Raw genomic sequence first — 15396 nt, forward strand, 5'->3', positions numbered from 1 at the left:
GAGAGGCACCGCATTGGTTCCTCTCCCTTGATGCGGAAAAGGCCTTTGATGCGGTTAACTGGCCGTTTCTGACAGGGGTACTAGAAAAATTCGGCTTCGGCCTCAAATTCCGAGCCTGGGTTCGTCTTCTCTACACTGCACCACGAGTCAGGGTAGGAGTGAACGGGAGCATATCCCGAGAATTCCAGATCCAGAGAGGGACTCGCCAGGGGTGCCCTCTGTCGCCCCTTCTCTTTACACTCACCATTGGAATCCTGGCGGCCAGGGTCCGACAGAAAACGGCAATTAGCGGTTTCAGACTAACGAACGTGGATACGGCCCAGGAAAAGTTGTCCCTCTATGCCGACGATGTCCTCCTATACATCACTGACCTGGAGACGACCATCCCGGAGCTATTCCGGGAGCTGGAAAATTATGGTGCCCGGTCTGGTTATAAAATTAACTGGCATAAATCGATCTTATATGACCCAGGGGGAGGTGGTCGCTGGACGACACTGCCCCAACAACTAATAACTACTACAGAGGGCTTCCAATACTTAGGGATTTTTATCACCCTTGATAAGGCACTCTCACTCCAGAGAAATGTAGATAGGGTTTCACAGAACTCGACCGCAGACATGGAAAGATGGCGACGCCTGCCACTCACACTCTTAGGACGAGCAGCCCTTTATAAAATGATTATACTTCCCAAATACCTGTACGCCCTACAAAATGAATATTATTCCCTCCCAGACACACTGTTCCACAGACTACACTCGGATCTCAGGGCATTTCTGTGGTTAGGAAAGCAACCTAGGATAGCGCTGACCACACTTCAGAGGCACCAATATAGTGGCGGTATCTCACTCCCGAATCTGGAAGCCTATTACTGGGCGGAACACACGACCCCAATTAATGAATGGTTCCACTTACCGGTACACCATCCCACCTATGCCCTAGAACGACACACACTGTCCACACACAACCTGTTGCACTACTTGTACGGAGGGTCGACACAGCGCAAACTACTCCCGGCTACCCATACGACACTACGAGCGTGGAATAAAGCAATGAAACGCACGGGTTGGGACAGGACCCCCACTCGTCAGACACCCCTCTGGCATTGTACGTGGCTGCGTGAGCTACACAAATTAAAAGGTTTCAAACGATGGGATGACATTGGTATCTCCACCATCGGTGATGTTATAGCCAAGGGAGAACTGAAGTCCTTCCACAAAATGAGAGCTGACTATGGCCTGCAAAGCTCGCAGTTGTTCAAGCACACCCAGTTCAGACATGCGTGGAAAGCGCAACAGATATAACTGTTAGAGTTGCCGGAGTACGCTCCGCTGGAGGGGCAGCTCCTACAGGAGAGGATTCAGGGGAAAGCAGTCTCACTTACGTACAAAACACTAACCAACAATATGCTGGGAGACCTGGCGAAGCTTAGAGATACCTGGGAGAGTGAAGTGGGACCACTGGAAGATTTAGACTGGGAGTTAGTACTGATGCACCCCCGTGAGGTAGCGATAAAATCAAGGCTCCGCCTCATTCAGTATAATATACTGCATAGGACGTACTACGATAGGGTACGGCTGTATAAAATGGGGAAGATAGAGAACGACAGATGTCTCCTATGTCAAGGGGTTGGGGGAGGCTTTTATCATACACTATGGGACTGCACAGTGATCCAAATATACTGGTCCCAAGTCTTCTCAGAACTACAGGATGTACTGGGAGTCCCGGTGCCGCAGGAGCCGAAGCTGGCTCTATTAGGAATGTCCAATGATGTGGATTTACCACGCCCACATTTAATTTTTCTGGTCCTAGCATTGGTGGTGGCCAAAAGGGACATCGCGAAACGGTGGGGGTCTCCTACTCCTCCTGACCTGGAAGAATGAAGGCAAGGGCTAGACCTCTACATGGCGGCTGAAAGGGTGACTTACAAATCCAGAGGGCGCCCTAGGAAGTTCCACAGAATCTGGACTAAGTGGAGACAATACCATGGACTGGATGGGGGATTGGGGAATGATTGAGCTTACCGGGGAGTTCTTAGTGCATGTAAGGGAGGGTGGCTGGGGAAGGAGGGGGAAGGGGAAATTAGAATCTTGATGCATGGTCATTTTCTACGACTATACAGTATACTGCATGTTCACAGTGTGTTCTCCTGGGGGGGAGGGACTGGTATTAGAGGGAAAGGCGCAGTTGCATACGTGACTATAGTGTTCAGTTCTATACAAACAAATAAAAATGTTTCCGGAAACAAGTTGGGGTATGGGTGGAGGTGGGGGGAGAAAAATAGAAAAGCAGATGCAAGGACCTCCTCATGAAAAGTGATATTCGTTTTCTTCCAAAATGCATATAGCGCCTTTACGGACAAAGCTGCCCATCCTTCCAGATGCGGGCTTGAGAGCTTGGTAATGTGTTATTTCACGTAGTATGCCTTGTTTACCTCAAAGTAGGAATGTGGATGAATATGTTTATGCACTGTATGTATCTGCAATAAAAACTAAGTTTAAAAAAAAGAATAATAATTATCTTCTTGTGATGTAGTGTGTAGTTCACGTAATATCTTTGTCAATCGATCTTTTTGATCTCGATATAGGGACGTGTAAACAAATGGAAATACTTTCAATTTGTCTGGTGCACGATGTGATCATTTTGAGTTTACAGTGAAAGATGTAATCATCATCCACTTTGCAATACTCTGTAACTCTGTCTTCAAAGTAATAATAATTGGAAATGCAAATACAGTCAGGTTCTGACAAAGATTTGGGTCATTCTCCCTGTAATTAATTGCACAAAGGAATTCTGGTAGGGACTGTTGATTTGCAACGTTACTTTTATATTCAAAATGCCTATTACCTGCGACAACAAGCAAATAGAGCTGAGAGGAAAGAGTAAATTAATAGAATCAAAATTTGTATAAAGGAGAACATCATGTCTGAAGGATAAAAATTACGAGCTCACACTGACACATTTTAATGAAACAGCTGGCCTGAAATAAAAGAAGGTGCTCCCACATGCAAACTAAGCAGACAGAACAAGATGTGCAGCAATTATTCAACCAAAGTACAATTATGAGATACTAAAATAGCAATCACACTAGATAAAGGGCAGTGCTCCATGTGATATTGGCAACAATGTAGCCTTCACAGTGAGTACCCTGTTAATTTCCACTATGCCTGTTAACCCCTGTTATCTCATGTCAGCAATGCGGTTGTAATTTAGGGAGGGGATACTTCTTTAGTTAGGTCGAAACACAGTTGTGAGAGATTCCCATCGAAGTGTGAGTTGAGTTCAAACAGAACCAACAATTGCAAAGTCAAGAAACAGCCTAATAGCATTCCCAAACCGATGTAGAACAACAGAGAGCATGATATTGGACAAAAATGCAACGATCAATAAAGATGGTTTCGGAAAACCAGAGATATGAGTTTTTAAAGTTTTTAGGCAAAAATCACCAATAAAAAGTAAAGCACCAATCAAAAAGTTACATTTATCAGCTGTCCATGACCTAGGCATGATATTAGGTCAGCCCTAATGGAGCAGAGGCCAGCTACACCAGGAGAGTCATCCTGATCTTAGGGCTGATTAAAGAAAAGGCTTTCTGGAGTACATCAAGTGGTATTTCAATAGAAATGCTTCACAAACCTCTGGCCTAAGATAACCCCTTCCTATAGTTCCTGTATGAAGATCTCCTTTCAAGTAGCAGAGCTCTCTGCATATGTAAGTAGAGGATTCAGAAGTAAATGTGGGAGAGACAAGGGAGAGTGGTGAGAACATGGTGAATAATTACCACAAAAAGGGAAGGACATACTAATATGAAACACACATCCATAAAACAGTAAGGCAATTGTTATTCACAATATACACTTCTAATTCTACTACAGTCAACATAATGATAAAACAGGCTTGAAGTAAGTCAAGCACCAAAAATGCCTAAGCGCTGGTACAGCAATACACTTCCATAGGCAACAAAGGAGGCAGGCTATACCAATAACTCACCATATGAAATATGTAAAATAAATTAACATTAATTCTAAAATAAAATACAAATAAAAATATGTTTAAAATTGTAAGTAGAAACAATGCTAAATTGTATTATATTTAATTTATCAATATTCTTAATTATAAAATAAATTAAAATACATGTTTAGCTTAGTCTAAAAGGGTAGTGAGAGGGGGTGATTCCCTTTTAAAGTATTTCAAAATATTTTAAAAGAAAATATGTATTTTTATTAATGCAGATAATAATTTTAAAAAGTTAATTTTAGGAGTTAGCATGTTGTATCTTTTCTCGTTCAGTAGCCCTGGGATATTATTACTTGTTTAAAATTAATTTTAATTTTCCAGTACATTTTATTTATTTTTATGATAGTAAATTTCCGGAATTTGGTCAATATCCTCACAGAAAGGTCTAAAGTTACCAACAGCAACTTTACACTCCTACGTTCATTCGCAGGAGTCTCCACTGCGTAATTAGAGGGGGTGGAGATTCTTAAGTCTACATCTAGGTGTAAAGAGGGAAATGATGAACAGCAAAAAAATGAAGATTTCCCCCTAGGTTTGGGAGTTGATCTACACATCAGATCTACAAGCGCAAACTTACCTTAGTGAATTGGGCTCAAAATGTTTACCTTCTGACTTAGTCACTGAAATGGAAGTCAAAAGATTCCAGCAGGGCAAAGTCCAAGGTTGGGACTGACAAGGACCCTAGAAGTCAGATATCCTCCTCCTGAAGCTATTAGTTTTGGCTCAAAAAGCCTTGAGTTGGACAAACATATGGTTGCTTTACAGGTCAAATACATTTGCTGCCCCTTCTCAGTCCAAGATTTTACTTGTTGACATAGTTACTTTTTTGGATGTAAAAATCCCCTCACTGGGCAGAGTTGGAACTATCGCTGTGCTGAGCTCAACATGGCAGGATACATTCACCCTGAGGACCTGCGGAACCCATTTACAGAACTACAAAAAGCTCTGAGAAGGACAGACCTGAGATTCTTATCTACCGTAGGTATGCCATTATTGGGCAAGTCTTACCACCTTGTTCCAGTCCTCTGAAGGTGAATAAATGACTAATTCCCACTTTCTCCTACTGCTGAGAATGTTGCTTCTTGTCAGTCCAGCAGCCCCTAGCTCCTCATGGAAATCTTCTGGGCAACTGGGGTCAGCTTTACTAACCTTTCACTCAATGCAGTACAGCAATGCAACTTGCTGCACTGCGTTGCGTGAAATGGAGAGAGGCAAATGCATCATAGCTGATAAGACATGGGACACTTCTGCTCTCTGATAGCGCTGGTGCAGATCATGCAGCCTAGCGCCAACTAGGCTCCCTTGCTCCACAGTGCAAGGGTGCCTCCGTTACAAGACAAATTGTTTTTGTGCCGGAAGGGATATCTTCCTGCACAAAAACAATCCCTTGAGGCGTTGTCCTCTTTTTATTTGTGCTTCAGATTGCTGCACAAATAGAAAGTGGAAATAACCTGAAGAAACAAGATTTTTCTGCTTGTTATGCCATCCTCTGGGAGGCGTAGCGATTTCACACAATCCCAGGTTTACAAACCTTTGTAATTCTGGGGTTGTGTGATATCCATGGGTGGATACACAGGAACGCCCATGCTCCACCCATGTAGTGCCTGCCGGAATGAAATGTAACACAACGCAACGCAAGCCACTGCATTGCATTACATTTATTTATTTATTTATTTATTTATATATTTCTATAGCGCAGGAATCGAGCCCGAAAGGGTTATCTCTGCGCTTTGACAGCAGCAGGTAGCAAAGATACTGTACAGATAGCCAGAGAATGCAAAAGGGGACATCCCTTAGTTATGTCTCCATAAACAGATTTGTTTTTAACATTTTTCTAAAGGTGAGGTGATTGAAGGTCCGTCTTAAGCTGAGCGGCAAGTTATTCCACAGGGCCGGCCCCACTGATGAGAGGGCTCGGCCGCCTTGTCTGGTTTTTTTATGAATGGTGGTTTGAGCAGGAGTTGGTTACTTGACCGTAGGTCTCGTTCCGGTTTGTAGGGCTGTAGGAGTTTGGCTAGATATTTGGGGCCATTTCCGAATAGGCATTTATGTACTGTGCAGCAAATTTTAAATTTAACCCGTTGGCGTATTGGGAGCCAGGTAGTTTTTTCAACAGGGGTCCAGAAGATGTTCTAGGAGGGGCATTCAGAATCAGTCTTGCCGCCGTGTTCTGGACCACCTGCAATCGATTGATGGCATCCTCATTGGCTTGTATCAGAAGCCCATTGCAATAGTCGAGGCGACTTATTACAAGGGCTTGAACCAGGGTCTTTCTGTAGGTGTCCGGTAACAGAGGAAAGACTCGCCTGAGTAGTCCAATGGTGTGAAAACAAGCACCTGCAATTACATTTGCATGTTCTTTTAAGGTTAAATTTTGGTCTAGTTTCACACCCAGATTTTTGATGGTGGGTTTAGGGGAGGGTACAGGTCCCAAATCTTGGGGCCACCAAACAGGAGACCAGAGCATGCTAGCTTTCCCAAAGAGCATCACTTCTGTCTTCCCGACATTGCACTGGAGGTAGTTGGCGGCCATCCAGTTCGAGATGGCCCTCATGCCTTCCGCAAAGTTTTCCCTAACATTAGGGTCAGGGGCATGGAAAGGGTAGAGGAGTTGAGTGTCGTCGGCGTACGACACTGGTGTGAATCCGTACTTCCTCACAATCTCAGCAAGGGGGGCTACATACACATTAAATAATGTGGGGCTTAGACATGAGCCCTGTGGCACCCCCTTAGTGAGCGCCCTAGAGATGGAGTGGTAGGGGCCCAAGCTGACAGATTGTGAGCGGCCAGAGAGAAAGCTCTCCAACCATGCAAGCGCCTGACCTCTAATGCCCACTCCTTGTAGCCGGTTCAACAAGATCTTATGAGATATAGTATCAAAAGCAGCTGACAGGTCTAACAGCACCAGAATCATCGAGCCTCCTCTATCCAGTGACATCTTGATGTTATCGGTCACGGAGAGGAGTGCAGATTCAGTGCTGTAGTTGGGCCTGAACCCAGATTGGGATTGTCCCAGGCCCCCTGTTGCTTCGATAAAACTGGAGATTTGGGTGTGGACAAATTTCTCAGCCAGTTAGGTCAGGAGGGGCAAAAGAGAGATAGGGCGAAGGTTGGAGAGTTCAGTCCAGGGAGAGGTGGTATTTTTACGTATTGGATTCACAGTTGCCTCTTTCCACTGTTGCGGGAGTTTACCTTCTTTGAAAGAAAGGTTGAGGATTTTAGTAATGATAGGGCATAATGATCTGATCAAGTTGTTGGTTAGCCTAGCCGGGAGAAGATCATGAGGAGAGCCAGATTTCATATTTTTCAGAAGCGTTTGTACTTCATTCTCTGTAACTTCTGGAATGACTTTAAAGATCTCTAAAGGAGTTTCTTTACATAAGGTAGTAGGGTCTTCCGGGTTATTAGGGTGTTTGGCCAGGATTTTATTGTAAATGGTGTCAATTTTGTCCTCAAAGAATTGGGAAATATTATTGCATAGCTCTTGAGAGAAAGTGTCAGGACTTTCACATGCCAAGGGGTTCGTGAAAGTCTTGAGAATTTTATATAATTCTCTGGTAGAGTTGGCAGCTTCATCAAGCTGGGACAGCAGGCAGGTTTTTCTTGCCTTTTTAATGTTATTATAGTAGGTGGATGTGGCCTCTACAAAGCCGGCCAAAGAGGCACAAATCGCCCCTTGGTGGCTTTATAAATGTGTGCAAGCATTTTGCGTCATGGCTGCGCCATAAAAGTGCCACAGCCACGATGCAAAATGCTAATACATCTGGTCCTTGGTTTTGCTAATGCCAGTGATTCATATTCCATGACTGCCATTTCTGTGATACAGATGGTACTCAGTTAATGAATTGGTACTCAATTAAGGAACTTCCAAACTCATGCTACCAAGGATAGTATGCACAATTCTAACCTGTGTTCATCAGAGCAACACATTTTGTCAGAGACAAATGTTCAGCTCACTGAGCCATCCTGCGTGCATACGTATTACTGCCCAAGAACACCGAACTGCAAGTGGTACCCACTGCAGATCATTCTTAGCGTACCACAAAAAAGTTAGAAAGTTAGCAACTAAAAGCATATATAATTTTGTTTAGGTGGAGCATCTGCTTTTTAGACGTGTGTGCCTAATGCTTGGTACTTGTTGAAGTATACAATCAATGATCAAATGACAAGATCTAGAATTCATAGTTTGTGTCTCACATTAATTTTAGTAGTTGCTTCCTTAACTTGGCAGATTCTGAGGAAGTACAACTTCTCATGTGTTACTGTTACGTGTACAAGGTACTTCACTTTGAAACCTTTACAAAGCCAGCGGATTTATAGATGCCTCAGGGACCATCTGATGCCCTTGTGCTCTACTATCTGTATTTAAATGTATGTTTTGCACTGTGATGTCGATGGACTACTCCCCAGGCCTGATCATTGCTTGAGTATGTCTTGTTTTTTTCTGCTGTTCAGGAAGCAAGTTAACATATGGAAGGTGATTTATGGGGGAAGGAAGGCTCTACGATTGGAAAGCCTCATCGTGTGTACTGAAGACAACAGTGATGACTTCTTAGAATAAATGCATTTTGTGCCAGGATATTTAAGAGCAAATATGTGTGTGAGGCACACTCACCATTTCTCCAAGTTGGCCATCAGACTTCACAGATGGTATTGTGCCCTTCCTGCAGGGTCCTCCAGCTTTTGTCGTCTTTTGCTGAACTCGTTTTGTTGGCCATACCACTCTTTGCACGTTACTACTGCTAACCAGTGGTAAAGTGCTTGCTCTCTCCTTTATAAGCATGATAAAATTGACATTTACTTTACTTATAAGTCCCTAGTATATGGTAGTGCCTGTACCCACGGGCGGTAAATAAATGCTAATAGGGGGCTGCAGCTCTCATTGTGCCACCCACTGCAGTATATATATATATATATATAGTCTTTATTCGGTTTTTAAAATACATAAAAAAACATAAAAGCTTTTCACAGTTATATAAAACATTTCACATTAAAAATGAAGGAACATACAACAGTACATTAATATACGATATCCAAATCTAACAGTGGAGGTCACTAGCCAGAGCTACTAATTGTACATACAACTTCTTTTGCGGATTTCTAATCTTGTTTACACGGCGATCTAGGGCCGTTATCATCGATTTAGCCTATGTTTCCACACAGATTTCGGAAATTTCACTACAAGTTTGCAGATCCAATCAGACTCTAAGAATTGTAAACGTAGCATGGCTGGACGGCATCTTCTAAAACCCAATAACTTCAACACGGGTAAAAGCCAGCGCTTACGATAATCATCGTAGAACTTACAGAACAAAACAGAGTGGATAGTAGACTGTTCTGAAGTATCATCAAAAAGGCATTTGGGGAGAGTATGGTCCCAGCAGTTTTGAAGTGGGAAAGCCACCAGGCGGTGGAAAATATTAAATCGAAATGTGAGCAGAAGAAAACGCTCAAACTGTGACAAATCATACAATAGGTAGGCCTGAATTGAAAAAGTTGTCTGGATTGCCAAAGAATGTTGAACAGAGGTTTTACTTCCTACTTTGGCGATTCGCAGCTCCTCTAAGTGGCTTAAAGCCCTCAGTTTCAATTCCTTTTTGGATATCTCGCAGATTAACTCTGGTGTTACATAACAGTCCCCTAAACCCAAATCGTTCAGAAAATTATTTACATATCTGAGCCAGCTAATTTTAGATGCACGATCCAGTGCCATACAATCAGCGAGGATTTGTTTAGTAAATGAGTTCTTACAGGACGTCCATATTCTGCGCCAAAGCAAAATTGGTTGAATCTTTGCCAGATCCTCTAAATGTGGAATCCCCAGTTCGGTATGACAAGCAAACGTTGAGATGCATTTAGGTGCCGCTAATAGGAATCTTAAAAAAGTATTCTCCGCCACTTGCAGGGGACCAACGTTTGCATGCCCCCATACTCCGGCCCCGTACAGGGCAATTGCCTGGCACTTAGCTCTGTAAATCTGCAGAAGTTCTAGTGGTGGCCTTTTGCCCAACTTCTGTGAAAAAGCTATAAGCGCCGCAATTGCTCGCAGTAAATGTAATCTCCGAGCCTCTATTGCGGGTTTCCAATTTACCTTGTCATCTATTATAATACCTAGATAAGGGTATTGGCCCGTACTTTCGATTTTTTCTGTGGCTAGGAAGATTTGTTTACACCCTTTCCCTCTGCCAGCTACCATCACATATGTTTTTGTAATATTTATTCTTAAATCTAGGCTCCCCATAAAAGTGGCATACCTATCCAGGGCCTGCTGCAGTTCTCGTGGAGTACGTGGCAGTATTACCGTGTCATCCGCATAGAGGAGAGCGGGGACCGGACGTTTTCCTATTTGTGGGAGATCCTGGGCCCCCTCAGCATTGCCTCCTCCAACCCATTGGTGTAGAGTGAAAAGAGGAAGGGGGCCAGGACACACCCCTGCCGAACACCCCGCTCTACCCCAAATGACGCGGATAACTCCCATTTCACTCCAAATCGTACCCTCGCAGAAGCATTAGAGTACAACTCCCTCAGATAATCAATCAAAGGAACATCAATGCCCATGGATAGGAGAACTGTCCACAGTTTTGAGTGGGACACACAATCAAAAGTAGCAGACAGGTCGACATACACCATGTACAGCCTGCCCTGCTTCGCTGAGGCATATTTACCTAAGAGCATTGCTAGGTTCAGGGCTTGCTCAGTCGTCCCAAATCGCTCCCTGAACCCGAACTGAAGGTCCGAAAGGATCCTGCCATTGTCAGCCCACTGCTGTAAGCGCTCAAGGATCACTCTCCCCACCACATTGCCTAGCGAGTCCAGCAGTGAGATCGGACGATAGCAGCATGGGTCTTGCCTATCTCCTTTTTTAAAAATTGGGACCATGATGGATTTGGTCCAGGAGGCCAGCAATCCTTTCTCCGTGGTTGCTCTAAGCACCCTAGTCAGAATAGGGACCCACAGATCCATATTGGATTTGAAAAAATCTACGGGAACACCGTCCGGGCCCGGCGCTTTCCCGTTTTTGCTTGCCTTTAACGCCAGACATATCTCGCTTATAGCGGGTTCCCACAATATTGGATAAGCCACTGGGCATTGATTCACACTAGGCGCTGAGTCCAGGACTCCTCTGTCAGGGCTTATCTGAAATATTTTTGAAAAGTGTTCCACCCAAACAGATTCCTCAATTGCAATTTATATTGTTGGAATATTATGAGAGTCTATTAAATAAGGGGATTTAACCACTCTCCAGAATGCCTCGCTATTTCTGTCCAGGGAGCTTTTATGGAGTTGGTCCCATAATTCTTGTTTCAATTCAGCCTTCCTCTCCTTACAGGCTGTGTTGTACTCCTTTCTAAGCATTCTTATATCCTGTTGGTCTCTATTTTCTTTATTTAATGCTATACATTTTTTATTAAACCATCCTGGTTTCGTACAGGCCTCTCTTTGTGACTTAACCGTTAACAATTCTTTTATCTTCCCCATGATTAACTCAAAGTTATACAGAATTTCCTCTGCCGGAGTACCCATATCTAAACATTTGACTATCGAGGGGTACACTGCACAAAGCAGGGCTTTAGTTACTTACCCCGGGTCACACTTATCCCATCTTAGGGAGAACCCATTTATTTTGGATATGTGCAGGGTATTCTGTGTTAGGGCACGGGCTATGTTCTGTGAGGACTGCCTAGTGGTTATTAAGTGGAGATCAATACTCAAGGCACAATGGTCACTTAAAGGATTCACCAACACATCAACACAACACATGTTAGCAATAGTGTTTGAAACTAAGATGTAGTCTATTGTTGACCCGTGACCCCTCCCCATCGAAAAGCTGGAACCAATAGTCCGGAATGCACGTAAGGCTTATTAGCCATAGTAAGCCCCAGATCGAATAGGACATCGTTTAAATATAGCCCCGTGCTAGTATGACTGAAATGTACTATTGGATCGTCATGTTCGTCCACAAAGCCGCATAAATTACTGTTACTATGTGGGCACGCGTACTGATTAAAATCACCCCCCCCCCCCCCCCCCATATTATACTAGAACTAGCTCTACCTCCCACTTTCTGCATCAACTTGGAAAGCCTTTCACAAATACAGGCCAAGATCTTCTTCACCTGGTCCTCCACTAGGTTATTATAAAAGTTAAGAAGAAGAAAGGTCTCTTTGTTATTCAGCGTTAAGCTAAGCAGCTGATAGTTAGGATCTAGATGTACTACTGTAGTTTTTAAGCCCCATATCGTGTTAGATATGAAAAATGTCAGTCCTCCTTTAGACCTACCTACCTACCTGAAGTAACAGGTAGTGCGGGCGTGAAATAAGTTTTGTATCCTATAAGATGCAACTCTGTTCTCGCCCAAGTCTCCTGGAGACAGATTATACTATGATTCTGAACAAATATCCATAGAGTACAATCTTCAACCTTTGAGCGGAGGCCCGCTATATTCCATGAACTGATTTTTAATGATTGACCTACATTGCGTTCAGTACTGTCCACCAAAGTGGAATTGAGACCTCCCGGTTGTGACTCACCCACTGAGACAAACTCTATCTGTGTTCTCCCGATATGTCGGAACAAATACCACCATTAAATTTGGCCACTATATTAGGGGATACCTCAATTTCTTCCATTGTGGAATGCGGTTGGCGGATGGAATTACTGCTATTTCCCATTTCATTTTGAAATTCCCGACCTTCCGTTAACAAAATTCCCACCCTTGCATTCTGAATTATTGGATTAATATTCTGAGTGATGGAAGGCATAAGTCAATCCACGCCCTCCATCCCATACAACATTGAAAAGTGGTTAAAAGTTGGAATGTTGTAATCAAATTGTCCCATATTATCCATATGGGAAGGCTGATTCATGGGGAAATTGTGTGAATAGCCAAAGTAAGATTGATTGGGACCGCGATGCACTGTGTTGTGTCTGTATGCTACATGATGTCCCAGAGGAAAACCTATTGGGGGCTGAGGGAACTTCTGAGGATAAAAATGACTTAGATAATGAGTGGAAATATCCTCGCTTCCTTTCGCATCGTACCAGTCACTGATGTGTCTCACTGCTCTTTAATCTTTGAAATTAATTATAATAATATCACCTTTTCTATCCTTTGGTCGTGCTCCTACCCAGTTCACACGTCTACCATTTAGGATTTCCCCATTGATGTAGGCCGGGAGGGGTCTATTATTGCGCAGCCAATATATGACCCTATTTTTTAAGGCTACATGATGCTCTTTTACTCCCTCCGGAAGAGTTGGTACTCCAGCCATAATTATTACAAATGGAGTAGAATCCAGGGGTAAGTCGACCCTTCTCTGAATTGGGTTAATTTTGTATTGTGGGGTTGCTGGACCACTGTCTGGTTTATTTTGTTGGATTTCCTCCTTACCCCCCGCCCCGTCCCACTTTATCTCCATTTCGCGTGGTCGATTTTAGTTTTAGGGCCACTTTTGGGGCAGATGATTTTTGTATTAAGGGTAGGGTTTGGACAATATTGGACGGCAAAGGTGGTGATCTATTCTCCACACAAGTCTTTTTTGTTTGAACTGAAGGAGGCATAACACCCTGAATATTAGGCAGCGATTAATTTTTTAAAACCTCCTTTTCTATAATAACTAATTGTTCCCCTATCCTCTTCACCCTTTCTATAAGTGGGGAAATGAATGATTTAATCAGTTTTTCCATGCTAGGCAATAACTCTTTGCCCACTGCAGTAGCCCTGTAAGGTCTGTCTCCATGTGTGCCACTGCAACCTGAGTGTGCAGTTTTAAACTGCCATTTTGACCTGGTAAAAAAAACCTTTGCCAGGCCGAAACCTTGCTTTTTAATACTTAGAAGTCATCCTTAAGTTGGGGCTTAAAAGCCCATATACCAGGGTGCATTACATTTAAAGGTAGGACATGTATCTCTAATGCTTTATATGTCTTGGCAGTGAAAAACATTCAAAGTCGTTTTTCATGGGGGCTAGGCTGGCTCTCACACTAGTTTGCATTATTACAGTTAATACGTGCTAAATTCAGTTTGGGGTTTGGGAATAGCTAGAAAAATATTTCAAGGACTCATTTTAACAGTAATTTAAACTTAAGGGCTCATTATAATGGTGGGCAGAGGCACCAGCGCGGTGCCGTCCGAAAATGTCATTTTCCGCACGACCACAGCGGTCCTCACACCCGTCATATTACAATGGGCAAACATAGCCCATTTCCCGTCCGCCGTGGTGCGAGGTGAACCGCAATCAAAATGCACCCGCCACCACAGCGGTGGGAGCCAATAGAAACCCACCGCCGTGGGGAATGACGTCTCGATCACCGTACAAATCAGGATGCCCCAAACAGCAGGTCACACCGCTGAGGAGAAACCACCCAACCAGAGACGGCGGAAGCACTACAGCAGAGTGCAAAACAAGACTCCCGGTCCCCTCCACCAGGTCCGGACCACAATGGATCCAGCTCTACACGTCTTCCTGGTACTGTACCTGATACACTACCAGCAAGTAATACACTGTCGCGGACAAGCCACACATATGCAATCACACAACCCCACACACAACCACAATGCACAACTCCTGGCCTGATATATGGTTCCTGTCCACACCAGACACTCTGGTGGGGACAGGAACACATCCACAAGTGTACCCACACATGTCCTACATGTCACTAAATCACCCCCGCATCCAGGTCATCTAACAACCGTGAATTCACTGCAATCTCCCGGTCATGTCACTGCAGCGGTGAAGACGTGGGAAAACATGTGCACTATGGGCAGTCCACAAAGATTCACAGGGCCACAACTACACCCTTCACACACTAGGCCCCCCACACTCATCAGGGGACATGCTGTGTGCACCTCCTGTGTTCCTGCCTGCACAATTACCCAGCCAGGTGGACCCAGACCCTGCACCACACACACCAAACAACCAGGGAGCCAGTCGCAGCAGGTGGTGCTGAAGAGAAACACACAGCACAGAAGCTCAGAGACAGGGCAACCCTCCTCCCCACACTCCCCTCATGTCAAGCAAACTAAGTCCAATTAAAAAATGAACACCCACACTGAATATGAACAATCACCTAACTGTACACAATACCTGTCAAGCCACCCAGACACACCCCACATTGGCACACAGCCACATACGCATATTAGATGGCAGCAGCAATGGAGGACAATAAATGGGCAAGACAAAGGGGAGATGGACAGTGATGGGAAGACAAGGAGCTAGCCACAAATCATGTGTACATCACATTCAAGAGAAGGAACAGATCACAGCACCCTTAGGCCAACCAATCGCACATGGCTGGCACAGTGAGTAAAACCAAACCACAGTGATCTCTGTGCAACAACTCAGGGAGACAGCAATGCAAGCCATCCAGAGACACAGGGATG

This window comes from Lissotriton vulgaris, chromosome 11, assembly GCF_964263255.1.
Source record: "Lissotriton vulgaris chromosome 11, aLisVul1.2, whole genome shotgun sequence".
Lineage (NCBI taxonomy): Eukaryota > Metazoa > Chordata > Amphibia > Caudata > Salamandridae > Lissotriton > Lissotriton vulgaris.